We start from the raw sequence: 15,856 nt of genomic DNA, 5'->3' as shown, positions 1-15,856 counted from the left end.
TCGCTGCACTTTTCCAACTAGATGAAAGCCACTGGACCCGTTCTTCCTCTACTGCCAATTGTCTGATGTCTGTACTTGATTTTCCGCCACTAGTCCGATGTCTGTTTCCCACTGTGCTTCTGGTGCTCTGTTATGAAGTGTAAAGCATGGATAATGATAAAACTGACTAGGGACTCTGCCCTCCCACCCTCTGTGTGCATTGGCTTAGTGTGTTTGTGTGCGTATTTGGCATTTTGCGTTTTGAGTCCTGGCACCACATGCTTCTGATGGCTGCAGTTAATCCACTTAATGACCCCGATGATTTTATTGATGAGCGCGCCAGCAGCAGCCCTAGCGCCTAACGTTAACATATGCCGCCGCCGCCGCCGCCGCCTCCGCCTCCGCCTTCGCATTCACTATCGTGCCTGATGATGAAGATGCCTTCACCCAGTTCGACCTCCTTCATGTCCTTGTCCTTATGCTCCCCTTTCTGTGCGTCCTTCCTAGACTGTTGTCAACTCCGCCTGTGCAGTGAGGCGTGCCTGGTCGTCCTTCTTCCTGGATGGATCCCTGGCTATTGCTCTTCCCTGGCATGTTTGTTTCCTGTTGATTTTTCGGCACCTAAATTAGTGCCAGTGGGCTGGGTGGTTGGTTAGTTGGTTAGCTGGGTGGGCGTAAACTGCTGGGATTTTTCCTCTTTGATAAAATGCCACTGCTGTCAGCCACGTCCTGCTTCCGCGCTCGTGTCCATGCCTGAGTGTGAGTGTGGGACCAGTGTCCTGTTTGCGTTATTTATGCGCAGGCATTAAAATACAATTTTTATGCCAGACTTATCCTTTGACTCCCGCATCGCCATCGCCACCGTCATCTCCAGCTTCAGCTTCAGCTTTTCCGCCATTTCCAATCCCATTGCCATTGCCACTTCCACTTCCAGTAGAATCATCATCATCATCATCATCCGCATCCGCGTCCACATCCACGGACGTTGCGTCGTCTGGGGGCCAGCTTTGGAGCATCTTTATTGAGTGTAAATGCGCGTGGCGAAAGCATATTTATTTACGTTGAGCTGCTTATTTATTTGGCAAATGGTTTTGCATTTGTCAACAACAGCAGAAGCTACAACCGACTGGCGGAAGACACTGGCACCGGGAATGGAGCTGGCGACAACTTGCATTTCAATTTAGACCACGACCCCAGTGGCCAAAGGGTTGTATCCAAACGAAATTTAATTGTGTGTATTTTCTGGTGCTGCTCTTAACTACCATAAACAAGCTTCAAGCTATAGTTGGCTCAATTTGTGGTCCATCGCAGCTCACTGACAAAAAAGAAAGGAAACTCAAAAGGCGCCAGCAGGAGTTTTCTTGGAAATCATAAATAATACATACGCGTATTTAATGCTGTACAAAATCAAAGGTTTCCGTTTAAATTATGAAGAAAAGCCCTAAATCGATCAAAGTTCACATTCTTCGCTTCAATTCATCGCTTTAGGCAACAGAATTTTCAATTAAAACCATAGATACACTTAGATATGTATATATATGTACATTTACTCGTAGCATTATGTAGTTGGAGTCTCATGAAGTGAAGCATTAAATTGGGTAATTAGATGGCTGGCACCTGACGGCTGTTCACTTGGCTAAATTAGAGAGCTTGACTCTGCTTGGGTCGGCACTTTAAAATATTTATATTTGCTGCCATGGAGGTGGAGTTGGATGGAGCACACATGGCTCCCGTATGCGTTATATGCGGCTGCCTGTGTTGTGGGCCACATACGGTGTGTGTATGATAAACAATAACCAGGAAGACAGGAAACGCCAGGATTTATGCTGTCGTTCGGGACACGATCCCACGCCCACCCCCTCATCCGCAACCGTCTCTGCATCCGCGTGGCATACGCTATGTATGCACAATGCAATTATGCGGCAGCTGCTTGGCATTCTGTGGTGCTCCGACTCTCGCTGCCTAGCATGACCGCAACAAACACGGCAAAATACACACCGAAACACTGGGGGAGAGGCTAAGAGAGAGAAAGTATATGCGTATATACCAAGTACTTAGGTACATGTGTACATATGTACTATGTATGTACATACATATGTGGGAATATGGTAGACCACTTTTTAGCGCCCTCACTTTGTGGGAACAGGAACACCTTTGACCAACTTTGACTTTGGCGCTTACAAAAGTTATAATTAAGCTGGCCATAGGGCAATGGGCGAGCGGAAGTTTTGTGCCAGTTTAAGGACAAGTGCCCCAAGGATGGTACGGAATTTGCCAGCCGGGAAAAGCTTGAGAGTAGTTGCAAATATGAAGAGTAAAGATAAACAGATTGTTGGACTAGGCCCTAGACTGGCTTAGAATTGCTTTAAGGAGAGATTTGGAAGTGCCCAAACTGACTCCTACTGAAAGTGGTTGCTTCGGGAACTGAGAGTTTGTTTTCTGAGGTTTTTTGTGTGTCAATTTCAAGTGTTTAACTGTTTAAACTTGTAATCCTCGTACTCTAATTTCACCGCCACATTATCCCATCTTGCTTAAATATATTCAAAATGTATTCACAAAAAACAACAAAAGCCTTAAGCAAAGCACAAACACCAACAGGAACAAAGCACCAGCGGCGACAACGACATCTTAACCAAGAATCATAATTGCTTATAATGTTTATTAACTGGGCCATCAAAGGCTGGGTGGGGTGGCAGCAGAAAAGGGTTCAAAGAGAACGGCACGGGAGTACGGGTAGTACGGGTAGTACGGGGCTGTACAGGAACAGCGTGAGATGCTTTGCATGCTTAAATGAAATCCAATTAGCGTATTCTCTCCACTTGCGGTGCCACGCTTTGTTCTGTATACACTTGCAGCGGCTACACCGATTCTGTTGAGAAGAAAGCTGTCATAGAAAAAGACTAGAAAAAACTTATCAGCAAAATGTAAATAAACATCAACACTCTCATCATACACTCTCCTTCCAGAAATAACTGGCTTAAGTCTTAGCTTCGATGTGAAAGGGTATCCAAAGCGGCGGTCGTGCTCTCAGTCGGTGCTCTTGCTGTTTGCTTTAATTCATTTTACAGTTTTCATTTTGTTTGATAAACGGGCTCGCGTTTTAAATTAAATTACACGCAACTAATTTGTTTTCGTGCATTTCCTAATAGTGAGTGTTTCTGTGTGTGTGTGTGTGTTTGTGTTTGCACTCTTATGTATGTAAACAGCAAAGGATTTACTGAGCTAAGTACATACATATGTATATGTATATGCAGGCAAAGACTGAATGAGTGAGTGAGAAGTGCAAGAGGAAAGAGACGGAAGAGAAAATGTAAGAACTTGACACTAATACATTTTGTGTTTGTGGCCAATTTTAATCGTCTTAAAACAGACTGTTTTCATAGTTTCAACATTTTTGATGGTGTCACTTCAGCCAGCGTTTATATTTTCATAGCAGTCATGTTCATAGCTAGTTAGTAGTTGTTTTAAGTAGTACCATGGCTGATTGGAAAATCGTGACATCACGGAATGTTACCAGTGCAGTCGGTTACAGAGTCATGTTAATTAAGCAGCGAGCTAACAGCGAAAGATCATAAAACCGTGAGCTAACAGCGAAAGAACTCATTTTCTGGTGCGGTTACAGAGTCATGTTAATTAAGCAGCGAGCTAACAGCGAAAGATCATAAAACCGTGAGCTAACAGCGAAGGAGCTCATTCTCTGGTGTGGTTACAGAGTTATGTTAATTAAGCAGCGAGCTAACAGCGAAAGATCATAAAACCGTGAGCTAACAGCGAAAGAACTCATTCTCTGGTGTGGTTACAGAGTAATGTTAATTAAGCAGCGAGCTAACAGCGAAAGATCATAAAACCGTGAGCTAACAGCGAAAGAACTCATTTTCTGGTGCGGTTACAGAGTCATGTTAATTAAGCAGCGAGCTAACAGCGAAAGATCATAAAACCGTGAGCTAACAGCGAAAGAACTCATTCTCTGGTGTGGTTACAGAGTTATGTCAATTAAGCAGCGAGCTAACAGCGAAAGATCATAAAACCGTGAGCTAACAGCGAAAGAACTCATTCTGTGTTGTGGTTACAGAGTAATGTTAATTAAGCAGCGAGCTAACAGCGAAATATCATAAAACCGTGAGCTAACAACGAAAGAACTTATTCTTGGAGTGGTTCTCTCTCAGCGAAAGTACATACGAGATTGAGAGAAAAGCTTAACTTCGCTCTTGTTCTTAGCTTTGAGATGGCAAGAGAAAGGGCGAACAGAAACGAAACATCTGTTTTGAGTCTCTCCTTCGCCCACCAGCTTTCGCTTGGAATTTGAGGAGTTTCCAATATTGCTGATCATATTATTTTGTCTAGGTATCGCCTACTAAAGTATTCTCTCACCCGGTATTAATATTAGCAAAAAGTGCCAAAAGAGAGAAAAGGCTAGAGTAGAGTAAAAACCAGTTAATTAATAGGATTATGCACCAAAAAGCAAACACAATTGGCTGCGGCTGCCGTTGTCGTTGCTGCTGCTGCTGCTCTCCAAAGCAAACAATAACACAAAGCACTCAGCTTTCTGGGGACTCTACCTCTGCGGGGGGTTGCCTCTCTTCTTTTCAGCAAAAATCATTATATTACGCACACCGTTACAGTGCGAAAGGGAGAAGGGCGGGAGTGAGAGCGTCTCGGATGTCGGCACCTAACACGCTTTAATGCAGGTGATTAATTGCTTTTGAGGTTCGCCGGTCCGCTGCGTGTTTGGAAATTTTCGAAAATTTCATTAACTCTTGTGTAGAAGTTTTCTGAGCTTTGAGCTTCAGTGTTGTGCGGGTGTTTGGGTTTGGGTGTGGGTGTGGGTGGATCCTTCGTCTGTTTCTGAGTGACTTTTGTAGGCAAGCAATTCTATTTGGCTGAGACGCGAGGCTAATTAAGTTAAAGCATCCTGCCTGACAGCTCCACCATCCCAAGACCCCCTAACCTCCTGAGGACTCCCTCACGACTGAAACCTCCCACCGATTCAGCTTCTGCTAATGATGATGGCAGAGACGGGCTTTAAATTGTTTTTGATTTACTTATTTCCGCTCTGATAAATTACATTTGCCAACGACAAAGTTCACCCGACAGTTTGGCTAATGCACAAACTTTTCGCGGCAACTGTGTCTGCTGTGTGTGTGCGTGTGCGCGTGCTCCTGGGGAGCGAAGCTGGAAGCTTGTCATGAATTTGAATAATTTATTCATATGTTGTGTGTGGCTGACATTCTCTACATCGTGTCCGTCTGTCCCGTCTGCCTGTCCGCTCGTCTCTCAACGGATTCGCGCCCAAACGCGCATCTCAAATGTAAATTTAATTACCTTCGAAGTCTATCAAATTGACATTTGTCTGCAGACTCTGCTTTTTGACAATATTTTGTCATTCATAGTCGTCGACTTCTGGCACAAACTTTCATGTACTCCTTTCAAATAATCTCCAAGTACAAATTTATTTGCCAGCAAGATTGAAAGCTGTTGCAGCTGCAGAAAGGCAAACAGTTTGTATCATTTATTTGCACACAAATGTCATAATAGAGCATAAAAGTGTGCTGCAGTGGGCATTGTCTGCGATAGTTTCCCGATTGATAAATCCCCAATGCTCAAATCCTCAACAGCCCCTCTGTCAATGGAAAATGCAATCTGTTATCCCCAGCCTTGGGAAATTGTTGTATTAAAAATGCAACAAGTGGACAAACTCGTCAAGTAGTAATGGAAAACTCAAACGAAAGCAAAGCAAACATAAATGGAAACAGAAAGGAAATGCCTCGAATTTTGCAAAAATTGTTTGTCCAAGCTTTAACTGGCGTTCAAGTCCTTCAAAGAATAATATTTAGGTTGAGAATATTCCCCATATTCCTTCCAAATTCTTACAGCAGTTATATAAGTCGATAATTTATGCTTTGTATGGCTGTAATGGCTGGGACAAATATAAGGCGATTACCAAACACAGCAATGAATTTGTAATCCGCCGAATACAAACATTGGCACACACATGTGTATTGCTCTTGATTCGACTCTGATATATATGAATACATATGTATGTCCAATTGAAGCATTAGGCCCACTCCGTAGACACCAGATGCCGATTCGAGGGCATTAATAAAAAACTTCTTCACGGCTTTTGGCAGGCGGAGGCGCACTTTGATGGTCCTGGGCCATAGACTACGAAGGGTCCTTGGCAACACAGCAGCTTTTCATATATTTTTGGCAATCTGCCCCATGCGTTGACACACACACACACACACACACACACATCCGCTCCAGCATTGTGTGGGAAAAGGAGGTGTTGTCAGGGGGAAGCTATAATTGGAGTAATTCGAGAGGCTGGGAAATGGAAAATGAGGCCAGGTTTAGGGCGCGTACATAAATAAATAACTCAAAGGGAATGTCAAGTGTCAGGTGGGTCAAAGGGAAGAGAAATTCGATTTTGAAGGGAACCTTTGTTGTGGTAAATTGGAGCCCACCGCTCATTGTTGGAGGCTCGGTACACCAGATATCCTGGCCAATTAAAAGGCCCATGAGTAGTGTAAATTATGACAGCAGCCCACAGATGCATTTGCCAAATTTTAGTTTCGGACCTAATTAGCTTGGCCTGGTGGGGCGGGGACTGCGGCAGGGAAACTTGAAGCCGCCAACGCGTTTGCCAGTTAAAACTGTCAGCGACAGGCAGCACCAACGACACCCGACATCCGACATCCGACGTTCTGGGTTCTGTTCTCCTGCTTCTGGGTCGACTGGGTCTGCTGCTGGCGGCGGCACATGTCCACAGAATGCTGTAATTTATTAGCAACAGCTTCCACCGCTCTGTGCGGGCACGGTGTAGTTCCTCTCCACCCTCCACCCTCTGCCCATTGGTCACCTCCCTCTTCTACACACGCACCATGATAAATGGCATTTATATTGGGTTACACTCGCTCGACACACTGAAGGAAACACTTTTGCATGCTATAATTACCAAGGATTCATTCTCCCTGCCTCCATGTCCTGCCACAGCCTGCCCCTTCTGCCGTTTTTCGGTTTGCCTCTTCAGCTTTAATTGCCCCTTTTTTCTCTGGTTGGGACTGGTTGGTAAGCTGACAAACTGTAATTATTCACCATAATATGACATTATTTATGCACAATTAATGCTTATTTTTCTGAAGCAATTTGGCGTCACATTAGCTGTACAATTTGCTGTCAGATTTTAGGTATATTTAAATGAGCATTTGGCAGCAGTTGCAGCAAGATGGAGCTCTGCGGCTTACAGGACCAAGGGTAAGACCAAGAAGTAAATATCTATCGAGAGCTGGAAATATGGGAAGGCGGTGATAGATCAACGCTCTCTCTCGGTTGCGAGCAAGTACTTGATATATTGCACACAGAACGAAACGATTGATTGCTCTTTCTTTATAAGAACACATTGAAGAAAAAGTCACCCTTGAACTTAATCGAATTAGTGATTGTCCTCCTCCATCAATCGAGCTGTTTGATTGGCTTCCCCCATCCATTGTTCAGTTTCATTTAGCTACCTTTCTGATTTATGACCCTCGGGACAATGACAGCCCCCAGCAGTTGGGTCGAACAGGCAAATGTATTGAAAACTTTCGCAATTTTAATTTCTATCCCGAAAGTAGCAACTTTTTGGCGACCAGTTGTCCCACGCACACACGCACACACGCACACTGGGGGTCAGTTGTCAACGCCACTCGGTTGCCAGGATTTCTTCTGAATTTACCTTTTTTTTCGCACAGAGACTGGGTGCCCCATGGGTGCGTGAGGGAAGCAACAGTAACCATTCATGTGGGTGGCAACTTGTCGCCACTTTATTAACTGTCAATCTGGATTCCGTTTTTTACTTGCCTGTACCTGAAAAAAATACAAATAATAAATACACTTTCATCGATGGGGGAGCTTGAAATATAGCTGCATTTTGTTGCCACAGGGAATGGTGGCAGATGGAGCGACATTCTACTTGACTAGTTCATTTGTGTTTGTTTAAACAAAGCTTTTCTTAGTTTTCTTAGAACTTTTATTTATTTTTGTAGAGTATTTGGGTTTGCTGCTGTTGTTCCACCTAGATAGCCTGACAAGGTACACAGGTAGCATATGGAGCTTGCTCCTGGTACACATCTTTTGCCTGCTGGCGATGGGTGAACATTCTTACGCTGTCTCTACATTCTGTCACTTTCTCTGTTGCGCCTCACGGAACATGAAATTTAATATTTCTTGTCAGCGAAGAACAAGAACAACATTGAAAATTTGAACATGATAAATGTGTTTTATTTGGGGACCCTCACAACTTTCACGGCTCCCTCCGCTGCTGCTGCTATCCCACGCCCCTCTCTCTCTGCCGTGTGTGTGTGTGTGGTTGTTGTGCTTGGGACATGGCAGGGGGATTTGTTCAACATGGCAACAACAGAGGAAACATCAGAGGTAGAGGCAGAAGCTGAACATTTGTGCCGTTAACCCAGTTGCTGCCACGAGTTTGTTATATGAATAAACTTATACATACATACGCACATATTTATATGTATTGTACTTGCAACATCAAAGCAACAGAGCGACAATGCTGTTGACTGCCCCGATATGGGGCACTCTAAAATCCCTCGCCATGACGACACCAACACTGCATTCTTCTCCCAAGGGCTCTTGGCATTGGCAGCCATGCAACAGAAGAGATTTGAAGCGCTTGACACAATTGTGCGGACAGTGGAATACAAGAATATTATTTGCGAGCGAGCATACCCAGAGAATACCCAGTATCGCCCTCTCCTCAGAGTGGAAAGATAAAGACAATATATGATCCCACTTTTGTATCGCTGCACATGGAAAATAATTCCACGAGAGGCTATAAGATGAATATAGAAAACAGTGGCATGCAAAATGAACTGCAAATATTGTATGTGCAGACATACAGCTGGCACTGTATGGCTGTGTGGGGGTGTGACACAAAAACCTTGACATGCAATGCAGTAAACTAGGGAACGGATTTAGCCCCGCTCCAGCTGATGCCACAAAATGAAGACAGCTATGTTGCCAATATTGTCAGTGAATGGAATTAAGTTTTTTCTTGCTCTTTTTTCGTTTTGAGCGCTTGTCATGTTGCAGTTGGCATGGATTTAAAATGGATTTTATTAGCTGCTTTTTAACAGTACGTTCGTTGCATCGGGGCGGTAGCCACTCATTCTTCTGTTCGTATCCTCCATTAGATCGTACATAACAGAAATCATCCCATAAATGTACTTTTCTGCTCAGCAACACCCGACACCTTCCCCTAGATCTAGATGGGATGCCACACCCTTCCCCTTTCGCCACCCCTTGCCTCGCCAGAGTGCCCTAATGAGCAATTCAGAAAAGTTTTCATTTTCATTTTCTCCGCTCTTTGGTTTTTACGCACACTTTGCCTTTGGCTCGCTCGTCGCCCTGTCCTCTCCACCACACAGAAGAACCTCCACTTAGACCGTCTTAAGTGACAGCTTGAGAGTCGGCGAAAGAAGAGGGAAAGCAGAGTGTTCCCCTAACCCTCGCTGCCACTCGGCCAACCACTTGGCTAATAGGCCTTGGTCTTGGCGGAGCGTTCTTTTCCGCTGGCAGCAGCAAAAATAGTTTTTCCCAGCCCCAGACCCAGCCCCAGTCCCGCGTCTTCCGAGTGAGTGATTCACGTCAACTGAAGCATGATTCTTCCATACAACAAAATGAGTTGTCGTTTTTACGAGAGTATTTTGCTTATTTTCATTATATTTTCTTACTTATTCAAGAGGGTGAGTGGATGGCGCGGCCGCGTGTTCTTTAGAGCATGTCACACCCACAGTGAGGATCCAAATGTTGCGATTGCAAATGAAATATGGAATAGATTTCGTCTTACTGTAGGAGCACAAAATATTAATGCAATATTCATAGTACATTAATAGTGAACTAAATATTTTCCATCACTTCCAATTTGCACTGTTTCGTGAAAAATCATTAAAAAAAAAAATAAGAAGCAAATTTCATAATAAATTTCATATTTGAGTGTCCCCTCCACTCAGTCACTCGCCCTTGTTAAGCGCTCAAATATTTGTGCTTAATTTGTAGCTGCAATGTTTATTAAATATTTGCAAGCATTCCCCACTTAACTGAGATCCCATGCCACAACAGCTGCGCGTTGCACCGTGTAGAGCTCAGAGCTTGCCTCAAATTCAGTTGGCACAACGGGCAGACGACAACTGCAGGAAACGTCTTGAAAATGCGACGCGCAAGAATCACGGCAATCGCGTAATTAGCAATTTTCCATGCTCGCTTTCTGCTTCGGCGTCCTACTGTCGCTGCTCTTGCTTCTCCTTTTCGGTTCATTTTCCTAAATAATTTTGGTGTATGCAGTTTATATTTAGCTGGATTCACGTTCCCCCAAGCTACCCAAGCTATTTTACGAAAATTCTTGGAATTATGTGAAGCGACAAGTAAATTGAGCGCACAGGCTGGTGCCGGTGCCGATGCCGGTGCCGGTCGTCCCCTTTGACACGGCTCGCTTTGCTTCGCCAGGCGTTCCTTTTCTTTTCCCTGCCCCCTAAACATATCGTCTCTGTGTATAGGGGATTTTCTGGCTTTTGCTTTTCTACTACCTGGCGGCACATGTCTCCATCGCACAGTAGGCCCAAAATGTATTCAAACAAATATGAATATTTGTATGTGCGGAGAATGTATCCGAGTTCCATTTTATGTTCTACCATGCATTGGGCCTTGGCATGTTGTTTTCTGTTAGCTTTAGGACTCAATATCCTCTTCGTTTTCTTTGGCATTCTGCTGCGACTTTTCTTGTCCTGCTGCGTTTTCCTTTTCCACTACTTCTTCTAGCCTTGCTCGACCTCCGACTGTGTGTATGGCAATTTTTGCATTTTAATTGCTTGTCGGGCTAATTGCTGTCGTAGTTTTGTAGCTGTGCTGTTTCCTGTTTCTCTTTGCTTGGGTTCTTTCCGTTTTCCTTTAACTGTTTTCCAAGCAGTTCAAGGCTTAAGTCTACCAATACCAATATTTTTATCCCACTCACTTAGCGCGAGTTTCCGTGTGTGTTTGCTTCTGCGACCAAGGAGGAGAATAAATAACCAATAATACCCTTTGCATGTAGTCGTAAAATATATCTGACTATTTTTATCTAAGAGGGCAAATACTCGTTACCCTAATTAAACATAGTATTTACGTTCCACAGTTTATACAAAAACCTTAACACAAACCTCTGGCAAAAATCAAGATGCCCTCCCAAAAGGTATTTCGGATAAGAACCAACCAAATCGTTGCTCTAATAATAAATGTTGTTTTGACACATCCATTCGCTCTGTCAGCGACAAGTGCCATTGCCATATAAGCGAAGGAAGTGAGTGAGAGAAAAGCAGGGGCAACATACAGACACACAAACTCGTATTTGCTGTCCAAAGGAACTGCGAATGCTACCCGAATCTCATTTTTATTGTCGCTGACTTGTGTGCTCCCGAAAGCGGTAGCTCATGCGTGCTCGCAGTCACGTTCCAGACATCAGTGGCAGGCGGTGCCCCATAAGATGATTTCAAAACTAGTCCCCGCGATATGATATTTCACCAACAGCAGCAGGAGAAGAACTATTTATTGAAAATTAAGGTTTAATGGTGTGTTTGTGTGTGCGTACGGCATGAGAGTGTGTTTATACAATCGCAGGAAAATGTGGGAGTGTGGCGGTAGGGGGAAATCGTTTGCCAAAATGTCACACGAGTATAATAACTGAAAGGAAAAACAGTTTTGCTTTGGTTTCTAAAATGATTTCAATCGAATGGTCCAACGAAGCGCGTAAATGCCTTGAGAGGCTGGCTGCGAATCCACAATGAGTTGTGGAAACATTTGTAAGGCTTGGTTGACATTATCCTCGATATTTGTCTGCATTGTAGGTTAAGTACATCCTGTGAATTTAGCAATGCTCATAGATGACACCTCTGTTATAGGATTTGGTATATACATATGTACTTACCTTATCTACATACGTATGTACTATGTACATAAATACTTAAAATGTTTTTCTCATTTTTGATCGTGTGCACAAAAAGCACCTTTTCAAGAGGTAAAACATTACATTACTTTACCCTTCCCTCTCCTCTTAGCCAGCCCATAAAATGATGAGCATGAAAAATGTTTTAATAACGGTAAATTTAATGTCCGCACGAGCCAAATGCACTGCATTAAAAATTACGGTAAAAGGCCAAAATGGTGTCTCTCTCTCTCTCTCTCTACCCGTCTCGTTCGCTCGCTCTGTGAGCTCCTGGCGTGCTGTGCGTGCATTTTAATGAAATGACGACTGATTTAAAGCGTGGGTGGCAGGATGCTTTAGTCGGGTTGGCTTATGGTCGGGTGCGGGTGCGGGGCAACAGGTATGAGTTACACTTTCATAGCATACTTTTTAGCTGCGCAAAATGCGTTATGCATGAGCACTTGCCGAGTGCTGGGGAGCAGAAAGCCAGAAGTTGACACAGTTAGGCATAAAATTATAACAGAGATGTAGACAGTAGGATGGCGGAGATTGGATTGTGGGAGGAGGAAATGAAGGGGGGGGGGGGCAGACTGCGGGGCAGTCGAGGGTGCGCACTGTGACAACATTTTAATGACTTTTCCTCTTTTTCACTGGCAGCTCTTTAATTTAGTGCGCCCCACTCTAAGGAGAGTGTTCCAAAATTTATGCAATTAATGTTGCGCAAATGTTTGGAAATGCAATTCTCCATTTGGCATGCACTTTGACACAGTCGACAGTCGACAGCCGACAGTCGACAGCGGGAAGCGGAACGACTGGCGGGCAAAGGAAATGCAAAGAGCAATGAGAAAACCCAAATTAGCTTTTCGTTCACTGTTTGAGGTACATAGAGAGCAGGGGTATGCTCTATTCGGTGAATGTAGGTGACGTTTTCATATTTTTAACGGAAATATCATATAATTTGGATTTGTGGAATTCTACTTTACAAATGCTTCTATGATTCTCACGCGCACTATCTTAGTAGCAAACAGAACTCACTCTACTCGGTGGTTGCAGGGAGTCGAGCAGCCTCTGCAAATCGGATTTGTTAGTGCCGGGTATCGCACGTGTCGAAGGACTCTTTAATGTAGCAATCTCTCTTTTTGTTTGCTCCTTCTGTGCTACTACTTTTTTCTTTTTCATTTTCCCGCACAAAGTAGTCAAATGACATCGGGCATAAGCTAAAGAATTGCCAAAGAGTGACAGCCAGAAGCAGCAGCAGCAGCAGCAGCGAAGGCGACGGCAGAAACAACAACATTAGCGGGTGGAGGAACCCGGGATTGGATTAGACAACGACTACGTGGCCACTTGGCTACGTGACCCTGCGCTTTAATTAAGCTCAGCCTGAGCAAGAGACAGCAAGAGCACGGGAGGGACAGTCAGCCCAAAGGCAAAAGTGGAGAAGGAAATATGTTTGTAGGGAGGAATGCACGCCCACACACAGAGATGCAAGTAATGCAGCCGGGGCCACCTGTCAAAACAATGCCTTTCTCACCCCCACCCGCCACCGTTTCCAGGGCATTTCGCCTGTGTTCGCGCTCCATCACGCTCTCTGCCATTAGTGCGCTCTTTAGCCGCTCATTTGCGGCTTTGCTTATTATACCGTTGCAATGTTAAAGCTCCTGTCGTGGTCGTGGCTGAATGGGTGAGAGCGTAGCTTCTGTTGTTGTTGTTGCTTCGGTTTGGGATATTGAAACTGCGATTGTTGCTTTTGGTGAGCGTGCTGCTGCTCAAGGTGCATTTTGTATAAGGTGAGGCATACCCAAAGAGCGCTCTTAAGCAGTGCCTCGCTCTTTCTCGAGGCAGTCTAACTTATTGTCCATCGCTGTGCATCGCACTCAGAGTAGTCCAATTATTGTCTCAAGCTGCGCATGGCATACAAATCATCGTCCAACTCGAAACGGGTTTGTCGGTGTACCGCACCGAGTCGTAGTTCACGGCCCCTTAAATTGTATTGCAATCTCTTTATAAAAATGCTTCACAATTAATAGCAAATAATGTATGAACCCTTTTTATAACATGCTCACAATGGTCCTCTGAGATACATGCAACCACTCTCCCTGTTCTCTTTTTCACAATGACTTTTCAATTTAATTAAAGGACGACCCTAATATTCATTAAATCGATGGTGGCCGCCTGCAGGTACTTTCCAGTGTGCTTTGTCAGCTCCATTATATCTGCGTGCAAAATATAATTGAATCAAAACGATGACAAAACCGAGCAATTGGCAATTCAAATCGTTTAAATTGCAATCGCCGAATAATTACCGGGAAACAGCAACGGCATTCGGCATGGCAGTAGGAGCCTAATTTGTGGTCGATGATTGTGATTGAATATGAAAGCGGGGAGAATGTCTACTCGTTAACAAAAATGTGAATTTTTAATTGATTTTCAATGAGTTTTCGGCTGAAAACATGCGGAAAGGCATGGCCCAAAGTAAATGTTAGTCCATTCGAATTGTATTAAAATAGATCAAAGGATTTGAGTTGCCTGGAACTACATACAAGAGTGTTACGTCATCAGCATACAAATCAAATTTGATTCTGTGGAAACATAAAAACAAATTATATGCGGAAAATGTTTGAGAAGCGAAGCGGAACCCAACAAAAACAAACAAACAAATAAAAACCACACAACAATATCTATTAATATCATTATTTATTTGTGGCATGGGTGGGTGACCAGCTCTGTGCAGCATAAATTATGTGCTAAGCTCTTTTCAAACTGACAAATTTTTGGCGCTGCACTGGCCCTGGATTATGTTGACTTTGCAGGGAATGATTTGTGGAGTTACTCGCAGTAGGACAGCAGGGTGCCTCAGCATTTTTAATGAACCCACTTCCTGTCGACACCACAAGATAAATTAGATGTGACATGTCAGAGATGTTTCGGGACATTTCCTAAACCAATGCGGTAGCATTTAATGGGATTTACATTCGAGGAGTGTGCCAACTTGATGCGCGAAAACAGTTGCTGTCTCTATATCTCTCTCGCTGTTTGATGAGCGGATGCATGGATATCCTCACCTTGTGTTTTCATAGTTGCTCTTCGAACTGAGAGCCACTGAGAGCATTGTCGCATGGACAATGGAGCGTGAAAAGCGCCTTATGCGTATATATGTAAGTGTGTACCACAATGTGCTAGACATGCTTAGGTCTTGCCTCCGTTGTGCTATTTATTGAACGGAGAAGTGTGCACATATGTAAATATCAATGCATGTGCTTACTATGTGTAAGCTGAAGGAAACACACGAAGCATATAGCATAGGTGCATGCAATTTGATGGTTGCCTAGTGTAAGAGCTTCCATCTGCATGAGATTCTCAATTCCGTAGTGTCTGAATAGTGTTTCAAGCAGGTGCTTGTGCAGAATGTGGCAGTGCTGTTGTGCCGCCTGGGCATTGGTACTGAGATTCCAAGTATTTTGAGACCATTTGTTGGGAAAAGGGAGAAGCAAGAGCAAAATGTTACCAAAAACGTCCATTTTTTTTTCTATATTTTCGTTTTTTTGGTTGTGGTTGCATTTGGTTTTCGAGTTGATTTATTTACCGCCCAGAAAACGAAATAAAAGATAGGCGAAGTTCATATGCTCTTGGGAGCAGTAAACGACAATGTGGAAAATAATGCCTTATGCATGGATTTCAAATCAAAATAATAGTTTCCCCAGAAGCGACCATGAAGAAGACTTAAATATTATTTAGTGCAATTTTTCGATTATCTATTTCAGGGTAATACATGAGATATCTAAAAACATATTGGAAAATATGGTTAAAGCTCATAAAAAATGTTGAGCTGTGTGTGTGGGGCGTCGAAACACAAGCATAGTTTATATGCAAATATGAATGTCGTCCCTTCTCAGCACCTCACCACAGGGTTTCCCGGAGGGAAATGCA

The sequence above is a fragment of the Drosophila guanche genome, unplaced genomic scaffold (genome assembly GCF_900245975.1).
Source record: "Drosophila guanche unplaced genomic scaffold, DGUA_6, whole genome shotgun sequence".
NCBI lineage: Eukaryota > Metazoa > Arthropoda > Insecta > Diptera > Drosophilidae > Drosophila > Drosophila guanche.
Note: the sequence above shows the minus strand (reverse complement) of the source record.